General features: G+C 40.2%; 1 long non-coding RNA gene across 3 annotated transcripts in view; it reads right to left on the bottom strand.

Moving 5' to 3' along the window:
- LOC129050109 (uncharacterized) overlaps positions 1-24344 on the bottom strand; it is a 51414-nt gene that overhangs the window by 9917 nt on the left and 17153 nt on the right. Inside the window, exons 1-2 of one of the 3 annotated variants that reach the window (XR_010137154.1) lie at positions 4113-4262; positions 2635-2804 (exon numbers count right to left, since the gene is read on the bottom strand). The exons of the other annotated variants lie outside the window; for them this stretch is intronic. This is a non-coding gene — a long non-coding RNA (uncharacterized LOC129050109). Of the gene's footprint in view, positions 1-2634; positions 2805-4112; positions 4263-24344 lie in introns of those variants that run through there. 3 annotated transcript variants of the gene reach the window in all.

Genomic DNA, 24344 nt, shown 5'->3' with positions numbered 1-24344 from the left:
TACAGAGACCTTCCTTCTGCAAAACACATTTCTTAGAGGGTGCTATAAGACTGGGCAAAGGGGGAGCAAGAGGAGAAAGCAGATTGGAGAAGCCAGTGACAGGAAAGCAGGAGATGGGGAGAAGGAAGAGTAAAGGAGCCAGGGAAGAGTCAACTAGAAAGGGAGAGAACGCACATCACTCCCAAGTGTCTGAGCCCGGTCGGGAAAGGAGGATAGAGGGCTGCATAATGCCAGTAAATCATAAAAGTACATAAAAGGGAGTTTGTACACAAAAGAGCAAAGTAAGCACAACAGAACAAAATTCTTTTCCAGGAGCGGGTATCAGGTTAGCATTGCATGTAGGCACTGTGATAAACTAAAGTTATTATGCAGTATAAACTGACAGGAAGAGTTTAATAAGAGTATGTGATCCATACAGCCAATTACTAGAAAGAAAATGTAATCACTGTTATATTTGTATTGCAGGTAAAATTATACTGTGACCAATAAAATATAGAAAAGATAGGCCGGGCGCGGTGGCTCACGCCTGTAATCCCAGTACTTTGGGAGGCTGAGGTCAGGAGATCAAGACCATCCTGGCTAACACAGTGAAACCCTGTCTCTACTAAAAATACAAAACATTCGCCGAGCGTGGTGGTGGGTGCCTGTAGTCCCAGCTACTCGGGAGGCTGAGGCAGGAGAATGGTGTGAACCCAGGAGGCAGAGCTTGCAGTGCACTGAGATTGTGCCACTGCACTCCAGCCTGGGCGACAGAGCGAGACTCTGTCTCAAAAAAAAAAAAGAAAAAAAAAAATATATATATATATATAAAAGATTTACTTAAAATGCAAATGCTCTGTGCACATGAGGGAACATGTGTAGGAAATTAATTTAGAGCAACACACATTCCCATCTACAAGCTTCCCGCCTCCATGGAATAAAGTGGCACTCTGCAAAAGCTCAGAAGTGGGTTTTTGGTAGATACCAGGTGTGGGAATTCAAAGGATGAAGGGGCCGGAGGAGGAATCACCACCAAGACTTGGGCTGGGATTCACAGAAGGAAGTGTGGCCTACACGGAACAGCAATCCTGTTAAGGACAAGACTCTTTAGTGGAATTTCTTGAGTAGGGTAATTGCTAATACCTAGTCTACTTTGTAATTAAAGAGAGCCACATGAGCCCACTTGGCTCCTGTGTAAAGATTACCAACCAATCCTCAATCTTCTGACACACACATATAAGATGTCTTTCTTTGAGCCTGGATAAGGGCAGAGCAGACCATATTACATCCTGGACTTTTACTCTCACAAGACTGTTTCAGAATCTAGCATTGGGGTAGAAACCAGGATAGTGAGCTAAAGTTGGGAGCTAAATATTCTACATCTTCAAGCTCCTCAGATAAAACCATAGAGGAGGTAAACTATTTCTGTTTTCATATTCCAAAAGTATTCCATGACTCATCCTTTTCTTTTTTCTTGAGTGTTCCTTCTCTTTCATATCACATCCATCTCATCTCAGGCGAACCTAATCTCTGTTACCCCACTGTGAGCACCAGGAAAGGTCTTTCCATGTAGTGTTGTCTTGAGATACACCAAGTTGATTTCACTTCTGCTTTGGCTGCTCTGAAATCAACCACTTTATGCAAAATTGAATGTAGGTGACTTATTTAAAGGTTAGGCAAGGTTTAGTGAAGAGAGGCCCTCTTCTGTTAGCTGGGAAAGACTGGACTTTCTCTCCCAAATAGTTCAGGTAAAACCCTTGCTGCCAGGCCTCTAGGCAGCTTTCACAGCCGTCAGTTCTCTGCTTGTGCTCAATGGCCAACAGAAGGAAAAACAAACAAAAATTCCAGGCCATCCCATGGGCCTCAAAACTAGGACTTGATGACTTCTGAGGTCTGACCTCACCTGCAGGTTCAGAATCCTAAGGTGGTAGCTTCTACCTTCATGTTTATCTGAACAAGTTAAGCAACATTTATGTTGCCAGTCTCTGAAGTCATTGTGTAAGGGAAAGCACGCAGAGAAAATGAAAACCTTTTGCCCTGAGGGAAAAACTCTTCAACTTCCACTTTGAATACACCCAATGAGACTGAGCAAGAAAACATCTTTCATAACTACTTGCTGAGTGTTATAACAGAAGTCAGGGATAGATTCTTTGTCTAAATCAGGACTGTTCTGGTTTTAAAACAAGAAAGCAGGCCGGGCACGGTGGCTCACGCCTGTAATCCCAGCACTTTGGGAGGCTGAGGCGGGCGGGTCACCTGAGGTCAGAAGTTCCAGACCAGCCTGGCCAACATGGTAAAACCCCGACTCTACTAAAAATACAAAAAAATTAGCTGGGCATAGTGGCACCAGCCTGTAGTCCCAGCTACTCGGGAGGCTGAGGCACGAGAATCGCTTGAACCAGGGAGGGGGAAGTTGCAGTGAGCCAAGATGGCACTATAGCACTATAGCCTGGGCTACACAGTGAGACTCCATCTGAAAAAAAAAAAAAAGAAAGCAAATGTAGGAGAGCCAGTCTTGCACTTATAAACACTCAACTTTGGAAAAACTGGTACACAGTGCCTTTTATGTTATAGGGCAAAAGGGGTTTATCTATCTGCTTGTGTGGGAAAATTCCAAATACGTTTTATGCACTTATCAATTACAAAATACAATACCCTAAAAACAGTCCATCATATTTCTCTTTTTGTCTTGGTTTTCCAAAGAGGCAGTGAGGTTGCTGGGCATGGTGGTGCATGTCTGTATCCCCAGCTACTTGGGAGGATGAGGTGGGAGGATCACTTGAGCCCAGGAGTTCAAATCCAGCCTGAGCAATATAGCTAGACCCCTAAAAAATGGGGGGAAAAACCCCACATATTATTAAATTGTTTACCTGCAACAATTGTGAAAATTCTTTAGTTAAAACTGTAACCAAGAAAACCAGATTTTGATGAGATTTTAAAAAAATAAGTAGCTAGGTTTTATTCTCACTTTCAGTAGCTGCCCATAGTGTAAATGTACTCCTAACATTATATCCATGCTTCATTACTTGACTCTTGTCTCTTTGCTCTTGATTTAATAGGTTTGTAATTTAAAGTTCCTGTTTCTCTTATTGTATCTATCCCTCATCTAATTTGGAAGAATAAAGAGCATACAGAAGAAATGCATTATTTTATTTATTTATTTATTTAGATGGAGTCTTGCTCTGTCGCCCAGGCTGGAGTGCAATGACGCAATCTTGGCTCACTGCAACCTCCGCCTCCCAGGTTCAAGCGATTTTCCTGCCTCAGCCTTGCAAGTAGCTGGGATTACAGGCACATGCCACCACGCCCAGCTACTTTTTTGTGTTTTTAGTAGAGATGGAGTTTCACTATGTTGCCCAGGCTGGTCTTGAACCCCTGACCTCAGGTGATCCACCCACCTCTGCCTCCTAAAGTGCTGGGATTACAGGTGCCAGCCACCACGCCCAGCCTATTTTATTGTTTTATTTTATCTTATTTTTTTGAGATGTAGTCTTGCTGTTGCCCAGGCTGGACTGCAGTGGCACGATCTCAGCTCAGTGCAACCTCTGCCTCCCAGATTTAAGCATTTCTTCTGCTTCAGCCCCCCAAGTAGCTGGGATTACAGGTGCATGCCACCACACCTAGCTAATTTTTGTGCTCTGCCTAAATGCATTATTTAAAAATAACAATAATGAGGGCCAGGCATGGTGGCTCATGCCTGTAATCCCAGCACTTTGGGAGGCCAAGGCGGGTGGATCACCTGAGGTCAGGAGTTTGAGACCAACCTGACCAATATGGAGAAACCCCATCTCTACTAAAAATACAAAATTAGCTGGGCGTGGTGGCACATGCCTGTAATCCCAGCTACTCGGGAGGCTGAGGCAGGAGAATTGCTTGAACCCAGGAGGCGGAAGTTGTGGTGAGCCGAGATCACGCCATTGCACTCCAATAACAGTAATGGTTATGACTTCCAATCAATGAAAATACTTTTTCTTTTTGCTATGAAGTTAATCTTTGTATGTCCCCACCCTATACCTCAGATTTATATGTTGAAACCTAATCCCCAATGTAATGGTATCTAATCCCCCTCCCAGAGGGGCCTCTGGGAGATAATTAGGTCATGAGGGGGGAGCCCTCATTAATGCAATTAGTACCTTATAAGAAGAAACTCTATAGAGCTTGCTTTCTTTGTCTCTCTTTGCTTTCCACTATGTGAGGATAAAATGAGAAGATGGCAATCTGCAAACCAAGAAGCAGACCCTCATCAGACACTGGCACCTTGATTTTGGACTTCCCAGCCTCCAGAACTGTGAGAAATAAACATTGGTTTTTTAAGCCACCTAGTCTATGGTATATTTGTTACAGTAGCCCAAACTGACTAAGACACTCCTATTCCAAACATATACAAACAATAGAAAATATAACAACAAAATAGCAAAATACAACAACAAAATAGAAAATATAACAACAAAGAATTAAATACATGGATGAATTCAAAAACAAGAAAGGTAAATCTCTAGATGCCAAAAGTGAAGCAGAAACTAAAAGCCATAAAAAGATGTAAGTGAATGAGTGGCAAGGCAGCCAAACCATGCCTTTGCATGAATCAAAAATAGACCTACTCCCCGAACAAATTCACTCTCATGGTTTCAGGAATTGGTGAGTTCAATTTGGAGTTCAAGCTTGATATTACCCCCATGCACCACCTTGCCCAGGTTTCTTTATGTAGGGTATAACCTGCTTACCTGTGCCCAGCATTCCTGATAAACGGGGGCAGAAGCTACGTCACTCAGACGGGTTTTGAAATTGGAAGTAGGCCTTTGGTGCTGAATGAGAAAGTTTAAATGCATATATGCAGAAAGGATACTAAATCTTAAGTCCACAAAAGACAGAGAACTGATTGTACACCCATACTTATAGCAGCATTATTTGTAACAGCCAAAAGGTGGAAGTAGCCTAAATGTCCATAAATGAAGGCACAGTTGAATAAAATGCGATGTATACATACAATGGAATGCTTTTCAGTCATAAAAAGGAAGGAAATTCTGATATATGCTACAACATGGATGAACCTTGAGGATATTATGCTAAACGAAATAAGCCAGTCACACACACACAAACACTATATGATTCCACTGCTATGAGGTATTTACAGTAGTCAGATTCTTTGAGACAGAAAGTAGAATGGTGAATGCCAGTGCCAATGGAGGAGGGAGAAATGAGGAGTTATTGTTTAATGGGGATGGGATTTCAGGTTGGGAAGATGAAAACCTTGGAGATAGACGGTGGTAATGGTAGCGCAACAATGTGAATATACTTAATGCCACTGAACTTTACATTGAAAAAAAGGTGAAGATGTCAAATTTTATGTATTTTGCCACAGGATTTTTTTTTTTTTTTTTTTTTTTTTTTTTTTTTCTGAGACGGAGTTTTGCTCTGTCTCTTAGGCTGGAGTGTAGTGGCGCGATTTCGGCTCACTGTAACCTCTGCCTCCCCGGTTCAAGCAATTCTCCTACCTCAGCCTCCAGAGTAGCTAGGACTACAGGCGCGCTCTACCATGCCTGGCTGATTGTATTTTTAGTAGAGACGGGATTGCACCATATTGGCCAGGCAGGTCTCGAACTCCTCACCTCATGATCTGCCTGCCTCGACCTCCCAAAGTGCTGGGTTTACAGGCGTGAGCCACTGCGCCCGGCGGCCACAATTTTTAAAAATTAAAAAAGTCATAAATAAATAATTTTTAATGAGACCATAATTTTTGTAAAAGATAAGGAGCTGGAACCAAAGTCCGTATATAATGCCAGGAGCCACAAAGGGTGCTCTTGAAGTAAACCAGTAAGTAAACTGTGGTCCTTAGCAAGGGAAGTAGCAAGGAATCCTGCTGAAAGCCTAGGGCCATGAATCAAATGAATCCAAAAAAATCAGAAACACAGACCTGTGTCACTCATGGACAAAAGATCTGAATTCACACTACTTGCAAGGTTTAGGGACTCTAAGTAGAAAAACGCACATGAAAAGATATCCAAATACAGTGTTTCTTGTAGGGCCAGAGACAGGGAAACATAAAACTTCCTAACTGAGACCCCTCTCAACCCAGGGCGCAAGGGACTCCCATATAAAACAACCAGCCAAAGATGAACTCACAGTCAAAACTTACAAATCATATGCAGAAACACCTCGCTGGGATGGAGAAAAAGTACATCACATGTCTTCCATTTGCTCCTGTAGACCCACTCTCCACTATTCTACATCTGTCTTCTATTGCCGGAGGCCGACCTACATGGACTACATCAGTGAGTTCTCATGTCTTCTGGCCTCTTGTTAGATTCAGCCAATGGGAAACCCTAGCAGAATATTGGAAAGTGGGATCGGTTTTATTCTCCAGTTGACTCTCTCTCAGCTGTTGGCTGTGTCTCTCAACAGAAGGTCATTGCACCTCTCAAGGTGATCTTTTCTTCATGAGTTTCTTTCAAATTCTAGACACTTCTCCCTATCCTCGTCTCTTCAGGCCAAGGAGTAATAATGGCTCCACTGCAACCATTTCCAGGTTATTGCACTATCCTTTGTGGCCACACTACACCCTGCTCACAGCTCTGTAAATGGTCCCTTTGTAAATAAACCACCTTGGAATTATACAAATTTTAGTATATCATCTATTTCCTGTTAGGAATCTGATGAAATAATCATAAACAGGCAATGGGGGAATTTGAAATTTAAGAACTAAAAATTTTAAAAATAAACAGTGACTTTAGAAAGAGTAGATTCAAACCCATAAAAAATAATAAAAATTTTAAAAATAAAAAAAGTAAATAAATAAATTTTTGTTTTTTGAGATGGCATTTCGCTCTTGTTCCCCAGGCTGGAGTGCAATGGTCCAATCTCAGCTCACTGCAACCTCCACCTTCCGGGTTTAAGCAATTCTCCTGCCTCAGCCTCCTGCCTCCCAAGTAGATAGGATTACAGCCATGCACCACCACGCCCAGCTAATTTTGTATTTTTAGTAGAGACAGAGTTTCACCATGTTGGTCAGGCTGGTCTCGAACTCCCGACCTCAGGTGATCTGCCCGCCTCGTCGTCCCAAAGTGCTAGGATTACAGGTGTTAGCCACCACACCCAGCCAAAAATGTTTAAATAAAATAAAAACAAGAATAGAGGCCAGGTGTGGTGGCTCACACCTGTAATCTCAGCACTTTGGAAGGTGGAAGGGGGCAGACCACTTGAGCCCAGGAGTTCTGGACCAGCCTGGAAAACAAGACAAAATCCCCATCTCTGCAAAAAAACAAAAAACAAAAAAAGTTAGCTGGGTGTGGTGATACACACCTGTAGTCCCAGCCACCTGGAAGACTGAGGTCACTTGAGCCCCGGAAGTCGAGGCTGCAGTGAGCCATGATCGTGCCACTGCACTCCAGCCTGGGCAACAGTGAGACCTTGTCTCAAAAAAAAAAAAAAAAGATGGAAAATATAGAAGAAAAAGAAAAAACTACAATGAGCAGAGTTTTCATGTATTTAATAGGAGCTTATTAAAATAGGAGAAAGCAAAAAGAATGGGAGAGTGAGATAATATTTGAAGAGATAATAGCCAAGAATTTTCAGGAATTAAAGAGAGATAAATGCTCACACTGAAGAAATATGCTGGAGCCAGCTTATGAGAGCTGCTTATTAATTATTCAGAAAATGTGCAAGCCAAGTGTTAACCATTATTAAAATTAAATTGCATAAACTTATGATTAAATAATTATATTAAAAGCAGAAGTAATAAATATTTAAAGCTTGTCAATTCCTAATTATTTTACTACATTTTACTATTATTAATGCTCTTGAAGTTATTTATGTCTATCATGTTTGCATGGCTAAAATAAAATGGTATGCTACTCTGCGTCCCTTCTCAAATCCTTACTTAAAGATGTTACATTGGTAGCTTGAAATAGGTTATTGAGGGAATGTTTATGTCACAGAAATTGGCAAACTGCTACAAATCAGCCCCCACTCCTATGTTTACCAGCACACCACTGTCGAAGCATTATACTGTTTACACAACAAGAAAAAATACTCCTACACACTCCATGGTGAAACTGAAAAATGTCAAGAAAAAAAAAATCTGAAGAAACTACCAGAGATTCAGGATAATCTTTGTACCCAAAACAAAAACAAGCAAAAAACCTCCCAGAGAAATCAATGAAATTGAAAACAGGACATAACAAAGAAAATCAATAAAGCAAAAACCTGGTTCCTTGAAAAGATCAATAAAATCAATAAGCCTCTGGCCCTGCTAACTAAGAAAAAAAATTACTGATACCAGAAATGAAAGAGTAGGTGTTACTGCAGATCCCATGGACATTAAGAGAATAATATAAGAATACTGTGAATAACTCAATGTCCACATATATAATAACCTAGATGTAATGGAGCAATTCCTTCAAAGAAACAATCTGCCAAAACTTACACAAGAAGAAATAGACCTATATCTATTTTAAAAATTGACAATAATTAATAACCTTCCAAATCAGAAAACACCAGGCTCAGATGTGTTCACCATTCTACCAGCCATTTAAGGAAGAAAGTACATCAATTTTCTATAATCTTCTCCAAAAGATAGAAGCACAGAGAATACCTTCCAACTCATTCTATGAGGCCAGCATTGCCCTAACACCAAAATCAGAAAAAGACATAACAAGAAAAGACATAACAGACCAATATCATGAATGTAGCTGCAAAAATCCCCCCCAAAATATTAACAAATTGAATCCGATGATGTATAAAAAGAATTATACACTACAACTAAGTGAAATTTATCCCAAGTATACAAGGCAGGTTCAATATATGAAAATATATTAATGAAATCCTTATTGATAGACTAAAGAAAGTCACATGATCATATCAATGGATGCAGAAAAGGCATTTAAAAAAATCCAACACCCATTCATGGTAAAAACTCACAGCAGATGAGGAATAGAGGGGGAATTTCCTCAATTTGATAAAGAAGGACTATAAAAAACCTACAGCTAAAATTGTACTTAAATGGTGAGAAACGAAGCTTTCCCACTAAGATCAGGAACAAGGCTAGGATATTTTATCTTACCACCGCTTTTTGACATCTGGAAGTCCTAGCTACTGCAATAAGATTTTTAAAAGAAAATAACCAGTATATAGGTTGTAAAGGAAGAAAATAAACAGTCTTTGTTTACAGATGATGTGATAATCTATGTAGAAAATCCAAAAGATTCAACCAAGAAGCTCCTGAAACTAATAAGCTAATTGTATCCTGCAATTAGCCAGATTGTAGGACACAGGTTAATATATGAAAGTCAATCACTTTCCTATATACTGGCAATGAGCAAAGGGAATTTGAAATTAAAAACACATTAACATTTACATTAGCATTTCCAAAAATGAAAGCTTAGGTATTATGATGGTGAATTTTTTTTAATTTTATTTTTATTTTTTATTTTTGGACACAGAGTTTCACTCTTGTATCCCAGGCTGGAGTGCAATGGCATGATCTTGGCTCACTGCAACCTCCGCCTCTTGGGTTCAAGCGATTCTCCTGCCTCAGCCTCCCAAGTACCTGGGATTACAGGTGCCTGCCACCACGTCCAGCTAATTTTTGTATTTTTAGTAGAGATGGAGTTTCACCATGTTGGCCAGGCTGGTCTTGAACTCTTGAACTCCTAGACATTATTTCTAGGTGTGTCTGTGAGTGTTTCTGGAGAAATTAGCATTTGAATTGGTGGTTTGAATAAAGATGGCCTTTCCCCCTGTAGGTGGGCATCACCCAATCTGTCGAGGGACTGAATAGTCAAAAAGGTGAAGGAAAATTGAATTTGTTCTTTGCTTAACTGCTTGGGCTGCAACATCAATCTTCTGCTCACAGTGCTCCTGGTTCTCAGGCCTACAGATTCAAACTGGAATCTACACCATCAGCTATCCAGCTCTCAGGCCTTTGAACTACACCATCAGTTTTCTTGAGTTTCCAGCTTTAGATGGCAAATCATGGGACTTTTCAGCTTCTATAATCACATGAGCTAATACTTTCTAATAAATATCTACATGTATATGTTCTGACTAATACAGAAATTGGTACCAAGAAGTGAGGTGCTGCTGTAACAAATGCCTTAAAATGTGGAAGCATCTTTGGAACTAGGTAATGGGTAGAAGTTGGAAGAGTTTTGAGGTGCATGCTAGATAAAGCCAGTGATGCCATGAAGAAATTTTTGAAGATGATTCTGGTAAAGGCTCAGAAAGAAAAGACGATTTCTGGAGAGAAAGCTTCCATCTTCTTAGAAAATATAAAAGTAATTACATACAGAAAGTTGGCAAATATATAGATAGTAAGACCACTCTGATGAGATCTCAGATGGAAATGAGGCACATATTATTGGACAATGGAGAAGAGGCTATCTTTTTTTAATTTTATTTCAATAGTTTTGGGGGAACAGGTGTTCTTTTGTTACATGGATAAGTTATTTAATGGTGATTTCTGAGATTTTAGTGCACCCATCACCCAAGCAGTATACACTGTACCCAATATGTAGTCTTTTATCCCTTACCCCCTGACCCATCCCTCCAAGTCCCCAAAGTCCACTCTATCATTCTTATACCTTTGTATCCTCATAGCTTAGCTCCCACTTATAAGCAAGAACATATGATATTTGGTTTTCCATTTCTGAATTACTTCACTCAGAATAATGGCCTCCAGCTCCATCCAAGTTGCTGCAAAGGCCATTATTTCATTCCATTCTATGGCTAAGTAGTATTCCATAGTGTATATGTACCACATTTTCTTTATTCATTTGTTGGTTGATGGGCATTTAGGTTGGTTCCACATTTTTGCAATTGTTAATTGTGCTGCTATAAATATGTGAGTGCATGCATCTTTTTCATATAATGACTTATTTTCCTTTGAGTAGATAGCCAGTACTGGGATGGCTGGATTGAATGGTAGTTCTACTTTTAGTTCTTTAAGGATTCTCCATACCATTTTCAATAGTGGTTGCACTAGCTTACATTCCCATCAGCCATGTAGAAGTGTTCTCTTTTTACCACATCCACACCAACACCTTTTTAAAAATTATTTTTAAATTCTGGCCATTCTTGCAGGAGTAAGGTGGTATTTCATTGTGGTTTTAATTTGTATTTCCCTGATAACTAGTGATGTTGAGCATGTTTTCATGTCTGTTGGTCATTTGTATATATCTTCTTTTGAGAACTGTCTATTCATGTCCTTTGCCCACTTTTTGATGGGATTATTTGTTTTTTTCTTGCTGATTTGCTTGAGTTCCTTGTAGATTCTGGATATCAGTCCTTTGTCAGATGCATAGTTTACAAATATTTTCTTCTACTCTGTGGTTGTTTGTTTATTCTGCTGATTATTTCTTTTGCTGGCAAAAGCTTTTTAGTTTCATTAGGTCCCATTTGTTTATTTTTGTTTTTGCTGCTTTTGCTTGTGGGTTCTTAGTCATGAATTTTTTGCCTAAGCCAATGTCTAGAAGAGTTTTTCCAATGTTATCTTCTAGGATTTTTATGATTTCAGGTTTTTTATTTAGATTTAAGTCTTTGGTCCATCTTGAGTTGATTTTCAAATAAGGTAAGAGATGAGGATCCAGTTTCATTCTTCCACATGTGGCTTGCCCGTTATTCCAGCACCATTTATTGAATAGGGTGTCCTTTTCCCACTTAATGTTTTTGTATGCTTTGTTGAAGATTCGTTGGCTATAAGTATTCGGTTTTATTTCTGGGTTCTCTATTCTGTTCCATTAGTCTACATGCCTACTGTTATACCAGTACCATGCTGTTTTGGTAACTATAGCCTTATAGTATAGTTTGAAATCAGGTTATGTGATGCCTCCAGATTTGTTCTTTTTGCTTAGTACTGTTTTGGTTATGCAGGCTCTTTTTTGGTTCCGTATGAATTTTAGGATTCTTTTTACTAGTTCTGTGAAGAATGATGATGGTATTTTGATGGGAATTGCATTGAATCTGTAGATTGCTTTTGGCAGTGAATCTGTAAATTGCTTATGGTCATTTTCACAATATTGGTTCTACCCATCCATGTGCATGAGATGTGTTTCCAGTTGTTTGTGTTGTCTATGAGTTCTTTCAGATTTTTTTTTTTGCCCAGGCTGGAGTGCAGTGGTGCAACCTTGGCTCACTGCAACCTCCGCCTCCCAGGTTGAAGCAATTCTCCTGCATTAGCCTCCCAGGTAGCTGGGATTACAGGTGCCCACCACCATGCCCAGCTAATTTTTGTATTTTTAGTAGAGACAAGGTTTCACCATGTTGGCCAGGCTGGTCTTGAACTCCTGACCTCATGATCCACTTGCCTCAGCCTCCCAAAGTGCTGGGATTATGGGAGTGAGCCACCACACCCAGCCCTATGGGTTATTTCAGCAGGATATTGTAGTTTTCCTTGTAGAGATCTTTTACCACTTTGGTTAAGTATATTCTTAAAGTTTTTTTGTTTTGTGTGTGTGTGCATTTTGATTTTTGTTTGTTTGTTCTGTTTTGTTTTGTTTTGTTTTTAGATAGAGTCTCACTCTGTCACCCAGGCTGGAGTGCAGTTGTACCATTTTGGCTCACTGCAACTTCCGCCTCCCAGGTTCAAGTGATTCTCCTGCCTCAGCCTCCTGAGTAGCTGGGATTACAGGCTACTGCCACCATGCCCAGCTAATTTTTTTTGTATTTTTAGTAGAGGCAGAGTTTCACCATGTTGGCCAGGCCTAAGTATTTTATTTATAAATTTTCTTTTTGCAGTTCTTGTAAAAGGGATTGAGTTCTTGATTTGATCGTCAGCTTGGTTGTTGTTGGTGTATAGCAGTGCTACTGTTTTATGTACATTGATTTTGTATCCCGACACTTTACTGAATTTATTTATCAGATTTAGGAGTGTTTTGGATGCGTCTTGAGAGTTTTCTAGGTATATAATCATATCATTGGTGAACAGCAACAGTTTGACTTCCTCTTTTCCAATTTGGATGCTTTTTATTTCTCTTGTCTGATTGCTCTGGCTAGGACTTCCAATACTATGTTGAATAGAAGCGGTGAAAGTGGTCATCCTTGCCTTGTTCCAGTTCTCAGTTATATATAATAATGCTTTCAATGTTTGCCATTCAGTATGGTGATGTTCGCTGTGGGTTTGTCATAGATGGTTTTTATTACTTTGAGGTATGTCCCTTCTATGCCAATTTTGTTGAGGGTTTTTGTTAAAAAGGGATGCCGGATTTTGTCAAATGCTTTTTCTGCATCTATTGAGATGATCATATGATTTTTTTTTTCTTTTTTTGAGGTGGAGTCTCACTCTGTCACCCAGGCTGGAGTGCAGTGATGTGATCTCAGCTCACTACAACTTCTGCCTCCCGGGTTCAAGCAATTCTCCTGCCTTAGCCTCCCAAGTAGCTGAGATTACAGGCACCTGCCACTATACCCAGCTAATTTTTGTATTTTTAGTAGAGATGGGGTTTCCCCATGTTGGCCAGGCTGGTCTCGAACTCCTGACCTCGGGTGATCTGCCCACCTCAGCCTCCCAAAGTGCTGGGATTACAGGCCACACCCGGCCTGATTTTTGTTTTTAATTCTGCTTATGTGGGGTGTCACAATTATTGACTTGTGTATGTTAAACCACCCCTGCATCCCTGGAATGTAACTAACTTGATCATGGTGTGTTATCTTTTTGATATGCTGTTGGATTCAGTTAGCTAGCATTTTGTTGAGGATTTTTGCATCTATCTTCATCAGGGATATTGGCCTGTAGCTTTCTTTTTTTGTTATATCCTTTTTGGATATTAGGGTGATACTGGCTTCATAGAATGATTTAGGGAGGATTCCCTCTTTCTCTATGTTTTGGAATAGTTTTAGTAGGATTGGCATCAATTCTGTGAATGTCTGATAGAATTCAGCTGTGAATCCATCTAGTCCTGGGACTTTTTATATTGGCTTTTTTTTTTTTTTTCCTGATTCTGTCTTGCTGCTTGTTATTAGTCTGTTCAGAGTTTCTATTTCTTCCTGGAGGCTATCCTCATCATAAAGTAGCAAAGAAGTTGGCTGAATACTGTTCATGTTCTAATGTTTGGTAAAAGGTATAATGTATGAGCAATGAAATTGGACATTTAGGCCAGGCGCCCCTGGTGGCTCATGACTATAATCCCAGCACTTTGGGAGGCCAAGGTGGGCAGATCACCTGAGGTCAGGAGTTCAAGACCGGCCTGGCCAACATGATGAAACCCCATATCTACTAAAAATAGAAAAATTTGCTGAGCGTGGTGGTGGGCGCCTGTAATCCCAGCTACTTGGGAGACTGAGGTGGGAGAATCGCTTGAACCTGGGAGGTCGAGGTTGTAGTGGGTCAAGATTGCACCACTGCACTCCAGCCTGGGCAACAGAGTGAGACTCCATCTCAAGAAAGAAAAGAAAAGAGAAGAGAGAAAAGAAAAGAAAAAGAAAAGAAAGGAGGGAAGGGAAGGGAGGGGGAGGGGGAGGGGAAGGGAAGGGAGAAATTGGACATTTAGCTGAAGAGATTTCTTTTTTTTTTGAGACAGAGTCTCACTGTTGCCCAGGCTGGAGTGCAGTGGTGCGATCTCAGCTCACTGCAGCCTCCACCTCCTGGGTTCAAGTGACTCTCCTCCCTCAGCCTCCTGAGTAGCTGGAACTACAGGCACCTGCCGCATTGCCCTGCTAATTTTTGTATTTTTTGTAGAAACAGGGTTTCACCATGTTGCCCAGGCTGGTCTCCAACTCCTGAGCTCAGGCAGTCTGCCCACCTCGGCCTCCCAAAGTGCTGGGATTACAGCACTTTACAGTGAGCCACCACTCCTGGCCTTAGCTGAGGAGATTTCTAAGCAAGTGTTAAAGAAGCAGCTTGGTCCCTCCTTACTGCTTATAGTAAAATGCAAGAGGAAGAAATAAATTGAAAATGGCATTGTTAAGCAAAAAGGAATCAGAACATAAAGATTTGGAAAATTCTAAGTCTGTTCATATTATTTTAAAAATAAGAAGGTATGTTCAAAGGAGAGCACAAAGGGCATGTCAGACCAACAATTTGATAAAAAAGATTAGCATGGGTGTGAACTATGAACCATGTATCATGTATCTCAGCCATGTATCTCAACAGAAGCCAGGAATACAGATAAGATTATAGCAGCAGAGGCCCGGCGCGGTGGCTCACACCTGTAATCCCAGCACTTTGGGAGGCTGAGGCGGGCGGATCACGAGGTCAGGAGATAGAGACCATCCTGGCTAACACGGTGAAACCCGTCTCTACTAAAGAAATATTTTTAAAAAATTAGCCAGGCGTGGTGGCAGGCATCTGTAGTCCCAGCTACTCAGGATGCTGAGGCAGGAGAATGGCGTGAACCCAGGAGGCAGAGCTTGCAGTGAATCGAGATCGGGCCACTGCACTCCAGCCTGGGCGACAGAGCAAAACTCCGTCTAAAAAAAAAAAAAAAAACAGAAAAGAAAAGATTATAGCAGCAGAAACACTGCCAGCTGGGACTAAACGGAGGGAGACTGTCAGCCTTCTTAGATCCTACAGGACTGGATCATAGAGCTGTGAACATGCACTATTCCTCAAAACAAGAGAAGAAAGAACCCAAAAATGATTTGAAGATCATCAGGCCACCACTCCCACCATAGGACCAGAGTGCCTAACTTGAGGAACAGGGCTGCCTCCGCCTCAGTTTCAAAGAGCAGGACCAATGCCCAATGGAGCCATGGGTACAGTGCCACCTGTAGCAGTAGAGGCACAGCACTATTCTGCAGAGCCACTGAGATACAACTCCAGCCTGGCAGAGCCATGGCTGTGTGGCCCCCACCAGACAGAGCCACACAGGCAGGACTGCTACCCCAGTGGGTCCCAGAAGGCAGAGCATTGAGCCAAAGATGTTCATCAAGCCTTAACATCTTACGAATTTTGCCTTGATAGGTTTGGGACTTTCTTGGGACTCCATCATCCCTTTCTTCTTTCCCATTTCTCCTTCTTGGGATGGGAATATTTATCCTATCCCTTTCCCACAATTTTATTTTGGAAACACGCAACTAATTTGGTTTCACAAGTTCACAGCTGGAGAGGAATTTTGCCTCACAATGAATCTTACCTCTATTCTTATTCATATCTCATTTAGATGAGACTTTGGACTTTAAACTTTAGAGTTCAGGCTGCAATAAGTTAAGACTTTTGAGGCTGTTGAGTTGGAATGAATGTATTTTGCATATGAGATGGGCAGGAGTTTTGGGGGTCCAGTGGCAGAATGCTATAGACCGAATTGTTGTGTCCCGACAAATTCATATGTTGAAATTCTAACCTCCAGTGTGATTGTATTAAGAGGTAGGGATCTTTGGGAGGTAATTAGGTCATGAGGGTGGAGCCCTCATGAATGGCATTAATACCCTTATAAGAAAAGACATGGAAGCGTGATCTCACTCTCTCTCTCTCTTCCCACCATGTGAGAATGCAACAGCGAGACAGCCGTCTACAAACCAGGAAGAGTGCCCTCGCCAGAAAATGGATTTGCTGGCACTTTGATATTGGAATTCCCAGCCCCCAGGACTGTGAGAAATAAATTTCTCTCATTTAAGCCATCCAATCTGTGGTATTTTGTTATAGCAGCCAAAACTAAGGTAGGTATAAATCTAAAAACTATGTACAAGATCTATATGAAGAAATCTATATACCTAATGAAAGATATCAAAGAACAAAATAAATGGTGGGATATTCCATGTTCATGGCTAGGAAGACTTAACATTATCAAGAAGTCACTTCTTCCTAACTTAATCTGTAGATTAAATGCAATCCCAGTCAAAATCCCAGCAAGTTATTTTTCAATCAATTTGTTGATACATATCAATAAACTTTTTCTAAAAAAGAGAGGCAAAAGACCCAGTACAGACAACTCAGTATTGAAGGATAACAAAGTCAGAGGACTAATACTACCCAAATTCAAGACTTCTGGCTGGGCGCGGTGGCTCATGCCTGTAATCCCAGCATTTTGGGAGGCCGAGAGGGGCGGATCACCTGAGGTCAGGAGTTTGAGACCACCCTGGCCAACATGGTGAAACCCCATCTCTACTAAAAATACAAAAATTAGCTGGGCATGGTGGCACACGCCTGTAATCCCAGCTTCTTGAGAGGCTGAGGCAGGAGAATCACTTGAACCCAAGAGGCAGAGGTTGCAGTGAGCTGAGATCGTGCCACCGCACTCCATCCTGGTCAACAGAGTGAGACTCCGTCTCAAAAAAATAGACTTCCTATAAAGCAGCAATAATTGAAACAGTGTGGTATTGGCAAAAGAATAGACGAGTAAATGAATGGAACAGAAGAGAGCCCCAAAAAAGACCCACATAAACACAGTCAACTGATCTTTGACAAAGGAGCAAAGGCAATAAATACCATGGTGCAAAAATAATCTTTTCAATAAATGGTGCTGGAACAACTGGACATCCACACAGAAAAAAAAAAAAAAAAGAATCTAGAGAAAGATCTAACATCCTTCTCAAAAACTATCTCAAAATGGATCATAGGCCCAAATGTAAAATGCAAAACTACAAAACTCATAGAAGAGAACATAGGAGAAACTCTAGATAAACTTGGGACTGGTGATTACCTTCTAGATATAATGCCAAAGTCGTGATCCATGAAAGAAACAATTGAGGCCAGGTGTGGTGGCTCACGCCTGTAATCCTAACACTTTGGGAGGCTGAGATGGAGGGATTGCCTGAGCTCAGGAGTCAGAGACCAGCCTGAGCAACATGGTGAAACCCTGTCTCTACTAAAAATACAAAAAATTAGCGGAACATGGTGGCATATGCCTATAATCCCAGCCACTCGGGAGGCTGAGGGATGAGAATTGCTTGAACTTGAGAGGCAGAGGTTGCGGTGAGCTGAGATCGTGCCACTGCACTCCAGCTGGGGCAACAGAGCAAGACTCTGTCTCTAAATAAATAAATAAATAAATAAATAAATAAATAAAATTAAAATAAAAAAGAAACAATTGATAATCTTGATAATCTCGACTTTATTAAAATTAAAAAAATTCTGCTACGTGAAAAAGTGTCAAGAAAATGAGAAGGCACAAACCAGGAGAAAATATTTGCAAAAGACACATATATAAAGAACTTTTAAAGCTCAACAATAAGAAAACAACCCAATTTAAAAATGAGTAAAAGATTTAAACAGATTCCTCACCAAAGAAGATACACAGATGACAAGGAAGCATATGAAAAGGTATTCAACATTATATATCCTTAGGAAATTATGAATTAAAACAACAAATATATACCATTATACACCTATTAAAATGGCCAAAACACAAAACCAAACTCTGGATGTGGAGCAACAGGAACTCTCCTTCATTGCTGGTGGGAATGCAAAATGGTATAGCCACTTTGGAAGAGAATTTAGCAGTTTCTTACAAAACTAAATGTACTCTTAACTGTACAATTCAGCAATCATGCTCCATGGTATTTACCCAAAGGAAGTGAAAGCTTATGTTCACACAAAAACCTGTATGCGGATGTTTATAACAGCTTTATTCATAACTGCCAAAATTTGGAAGCAACCAAGCTGTCCTTCAGTGGGTAATGGATAAATTGTTGTAAATCCAAACAATGAATTTTTCAGCACTTTAAGAAGTGAGCTATCAAGCCACTAAAAGACATGGAGGAAACTTAAATGCATATTATTAGGTGAGTGCAAAAGTAATTGCGGTGTTTGCATTGTTCGAATTTGCCGTTTCATATTGGAATACATTCTTAAATAAATGTGGTTATGTTATACATCATTTTAATGGGAATTTCTTGCTTTATGTTTTTGTTTTTGTTTTTTGCTAATGACTTATTATGTGCTCTTTATGTTTATTTTAAACTATGGAAATGATGTTAGACAAAAAGCAAATTCAAGTGATTTTCTTTTTTGAGTTCGAAATGGGTCATATAGCAGGGAAGAAAACTCTCAACATCAACAATGCATTTGGCCCAGGAACTGCTAACGAACATACAGTGCAGTGGTGAATCAAGAAGTTTTGCAAGGGAGAACTTTGAACATGAGGAGCGTCGTCACTGGCCATTGGAAGTTCACAACTACCAATGGAGAGCAATCATCAAAGCTGATCCTCTTACACCTACAAGAGAAGTTGCCGAAGAACTCAACATTGACCATTCCATGGTTGTTCGGCATTTGATGCAAATTGGAAAGGTGAGAAAGCTTGATAAGTGGGTACCTCATGAGCTGAGCGAAAATCAAAAAAAATCATTTTAAAGTGTCATCTTCTCTTATCCTATGCAACAACGAACCATTTCTTGATCGGATTGTGACATGCATTGAAAAGTGGATTTTATACAACAACCAGTGATGACCAGCTCAGTGGCTGGACTGAGAAAAAGTCCCAAAGCACCTCCTAAGCCAAACTTGCACCATAAAAAGGTCATGGTCACTGTTTGGTGGTCTGCTACCGGTCTAATCCACTACAGCTTTCAAATTCCTGGTGAAACCATTACATCTGAGAGGTATGTATGCTCAGCAAATCAATGAGATGCATCGAAAACTGCAACGCTTGCAGCTGGCATTGGACAACAGAAAGGACCCAAATCTTCTCCATGACAATGCCCACCGTACATTGCACAACCAATGCTTCAAAAGTTGAACAAATTGGGCTACAAAGTTTTGCCTAGTCTTCCATATTCACCTAACCTCTCACCAACCGACTACCACTTCTTCAAGCATCTGGACAACTTTTTGCAGGGAAAATGCTTCCACAGCCAGCAGGATGCAGAAAATGCTTTCCAAGAGTTTGTTCACTCCCAAAGCACGGATTTTACACTACAGGAATAAACAAAATTATTTCTCATTGGCAAAAATGTATTGATTGTAATCGTTCCCATTTTGATTAATAAAGATATGTTTCAGCCTAGGTGTAATGATTCAAAATTCACGGTCCCAGACCACAATTACTTTTGCACCAACTTAATACTAAGGAAAAAAAAGCCAGTCTGAAAAGGATATATACTGTATAATTCCAACTATGTGACATTCTGAAAAAGGTAAAACTTTGGAGACAGTAAAAAGATCAGGGGTTGCAGGGCGGGAAGGATAATAGGCAGAGCACAAAAGATTTTTAGGGTAGTGAAACTCTTCTGTATGATACTACAATTGTGGATACCTGTCATTATACATTCATCAAAACCCATGGAAGGTACAACACCAAGAATGAATCCTAATGTAAACTAAGGACTTAGGGTGAAAATGATGTGTCAGTGCAGGTTCACTGATTGCAACAAATGTACTCCTGCGGTGTGGGATGTCCATAATGGGTAAGGTTATACAGGTATGGGAATTGGTAGCAGATTAATACCTTTTTTTTTTTTGAGACGGAGTCTCACTCTTGTTGCCTAAGCTGGAGTACAATGGTGCAATCTCGGCTCACTGCAACCTCCACTTCCCAGGTTCAAGCGATACTCCTGCCTCAGCCTCCCAAGTAACTGGGATTACAGGTGCCTACCAGGACGCCTGGCTAATTTTTGTATTTTCAGTATAGACCAGGTTTCACCATGTTGGCTAAGCTGGTCTCAAATTCCTGACTTCTGGTGATCCACCTGCCTTAGCCTCCCAAAGTGCTGAGATTACAAGACTGAGCCCCCATGCCCAGCCATGGATTAATATCTTTGAAGTACTGCAGAAAAACAATGGTAAGATTATAACAGTTATCTATCTATCTATCTATCTATCTATCTATCTATCTATCTATCTCTCAATAATGAAGTCAAAATAAAGACTTCTTCAGACATTTAAAGCAGGCAGTTTACTGTCTCAGTTACTCATTAAAAAAATGACTAAACTTTCTTATTTGGGAAAAATAAAAACATAAGAGAAGCTTCCATTGGCCAAATATAGGAAAAAAGTGAACATCAAAAGGAATATTGGGCCTGGGCACAGTGGCTCACGTCTGTAATCCCAGCACTCTGGGAGGCTGAAGCAGACTGATCACTTGAGCCCAGGAGTTCGAAACTGGCCTAGGCAACATGGTGAAACTCCATCTCTACAAAAAAACACAAAAGTTAGCCAGGTGTGGTGGCACGTGCCTGTAGTCCCAGCTACTCGGAAGGCTGAGGTGGAAGGATCACTTGAGCCCAGGAAACGGAGGCTATAGTGAGCCATGATCATGCCACTCCACTGCAGCCTGGGAGACAGAGTGAGACCTTGTCTCAAAACAACAACAACAACAAAAAGGATATTGACTGCATTTGATTTAAACATACTGAATATATAAAAATCCATGAGTTCACAGTGTTACAGAATCAAAAAGTAAAAGTAAACAAGAAAAAGCAAATACACACCCATGCAAACACTGGACACTATTAAAACCTAGGGTACAATACTTACTTTGAAAAACTGGCAATTAAAAATAATTGAGAATTAATCCTGCCTTTCCTGAGTGAAGTATACTTCAGAGTAACCAAATACTTAATGAGGGAAAGTTCTTTATAAAAGAACTCCAGTTAATAAATTAAAGGAAAAATACATTATAAATTTTCTATTTTACAACATAATGAAATAGTTGATACAACAGGCAAAGCTCATCAATGGCTAAAACTACTAAATTAAAGATTGAGATCTTTACGATAAAAGGATCAGACATTACCACTTGAACCTTCTGATCAATCTTAGCATCACTTATAATGACACAGACATGCTAGACCTCTTGAGACGATACAATATAAAATACAATATATGGCACCAACTGTGAACTATTTTTGTCAAAAATATTGAAGCTACCAATATTCTGAGACTCAGTTAACCTAGTTTCCACTTACTGGGTATAGGTCTTAGAGGGATATGTTGGATGATACTATGAGGGAGCAGACAAATTCAGAATGTGGGACATTCTACAAAACAACTCATCTAAACTCATCTAATTTCTTCTATAAGTTAATGTCCTTTTTTTGTTGTTTGTTTCTTTTTTTTTTCCCTCACTCTGTAGCCCAGGCTAGAGTGCAGTGGCACAATCTCGGTCACTGCAAACTCCGCCTCCTGGGTTCAAGCAATTCTCCTGCCTCAGTCTCCTGAATAGCTGGGACTATAGGTACAAGCCATCGTGCCCAGCTAATTTTTGTATTTTTAGTAGGGATGGGGTTTCACCCTGTTGGCCAGGCTGGTCTCAAACTCCCAACCTCAGGTTATCCACCACCTCAGCTCCCAAAGTGCTGGGATTACAGGTGTGAGCCACCACACCTGGCCTGTTAATGTCATATATATATATATATATATATATATGAAGTGGGGGGACTATACTAGTATACTAAATCAGTGATTTCAACCAAGGGTGATTTTATCCTCAGAGGACATTATCAAAAAATCATCCAAATTTTTTGACAACTTTCCCCACAACAATTATCTAGTCCCAAATGTCAACAGTGCCACTGTGAAAAATTCCCTACTAGATTAAAGGAGATTGAAAATACTTAGCAATCTAATTTAATATGTAGATCTTATTTTGATCCTTATTTAAACAAACCAAAAAACCCAAGAAGACATTTTTGAGACAATCAGGGAAATTTGAATATAGTCTGGATATTAAATGATACTGAAGAATTATCATTGGATAGGATACCAATATTACGTATGGTAAGAAAATGTCTATAGTTTTTAGAGATGCATACTAAAGGATGTAGGAATTAAATGGTATAATGTCTAGGATTTTCTTTAAAATATTTCAGCAGGCTGGGCACAGTGGCTTATAACTGTAATCCTAGCACTTTGGGAGGCCGAGGCGAGTGGATTACCTGAGGTCAGGAGTTTGAAACCAGCCTGGCCAATATGGTGAAACCCCATCTCTACTAAAAATACAAAAATTAGCCAGGCGTGGTGGCACGTGCCTGTAGTCCCAGCTACTCAGGAGGCTGAGGCAGGAGAATCTCTTGAACCCAGGAGGTGGAGGTTGCAGTAAGCCAAGATCATGCCACTGCACTCCAGCCTGGGCAACACAGCGAGACTCTATCGCAAAAATAAAATAAAATAAAATGTTTCAGCAAAAAATAATATGTAAGTATGGAAAAATATTGATAATTCTAGAATCTTGGTGATGACTTTGTGAGAGTCCCTGTATTTTTGTGTATGTTTGATAAAATTTTTTATTTAAATATTCTTTAGAAATACATAGTTTAATCCAGAAGGAAAAAGAAATAGGTAAGAAGAAATGATTGTTATTCATAGAAGAATCATATTGGATAGTGAGACCCCTCTATTCAGACCTGAGTGAACAGGGTAAGCAGCTGGTGCTCAAATCCTCAGCGTGAAAAGCTGCAAGTCAGCCAGGCACTTTGAATCACAATTCACTGAGATGAAACAAGCCCTTCATGCACTCCAAAAGACACTGTATGTGAAAAAAATGTATTTTGGTGGGTTCATTCTAACTTAGAAGTTATAGTTATACATATCTGCTGAAGAACAATAACTTTTTCATTTCATTTTTGTAATACAGGCTTTTGAGAAATTTGAATACTCTGAAAAACTTTAATTCAGGGAAAACTGTTGAGCTAATGAGGAAGGAATCCTCTAATGTGCTTGATGTGACTTGTTTTTCTGTATTTTTAAAGAGACTGTCATTTTTCACATCTCAATGTATTTGATGACTGTACCTCTCAAAAAATTAGGAAAAGATTATTTTCTATTTGTGATTTTCCTTAGATTGTTATCATGCAAGGTCCAGACACCTAACATGACCTCATTAGTGTTGGCTGCAGAGATGGGTGTGTTCCTCATGATTCGTGGTGACATTAATGGAAAGTTAAAGCCATACTTGCACTAGCCAAATAGAATCCTACTGTCTGCTGGAAAGCAGCTCCGGAAATAAAAAATCATTCACTTGTAGGACACAAGTGTGGACCACAGTATGAGTGACTTTTACTGGTGTAGTAGGTTGAATGGTGGCTGCCAAAAAGATGTGTCCAAGTCCTAACTCCCGGTACCTATGAATATCACCTTATTGAAAATAAGGCCTTCGCGGCCAGGCGTGGTGACTCATGCCTGTAATCCCAGCACTTTGGGAGGCCGAGGCAGGCAGATCATCTGAGCTTGGGAGTATGAGACCAGCCTGACCAACATGAAGAAACCCCGTCTCTACTAAAAATACAAAATTAGCCGGGCATGGTGACACATGTCTTGTAATCCCAGCTACTCAGGAAGGCTGAGGTGGGAGAATCGCTTGAACCTGGGAGGTGGAGGTTGCACTTCAGCCTGGGCAACAAGGGTGAAACTCCATCTCAAAAAAAAAAAGAAAAAAGAAAAAGAAAGAAAAGGCCTTCGCAGATGTAATTGAAAATCTCAGGATGAGATCATCCTTCATTTAGGGTGGTCTGTGTCCTTATAAGAGAAAAGAGAGGGAGATTTGAGACACAAGAGAGAC

This window comes from Pongo abelii, chromosome 16 (genome assembly GCF_028885655.2).
Source record: "Pongo abelii isolate AG06213 chromosome 16, NHGRI_mPonAbe1-v2.0_pri, whole genome shotgun sequence".
In the NCBI taxonomy this organism is placed as follows: domain Eukaryota; kingdom Metazoa; phylum Chordata; class Mammalia; order Primates; family Hominidae; genus Pongo; species Pongo abelii.
This window is presented reverse-complemented; position numbering and strand designations above follow the sequence as displayed.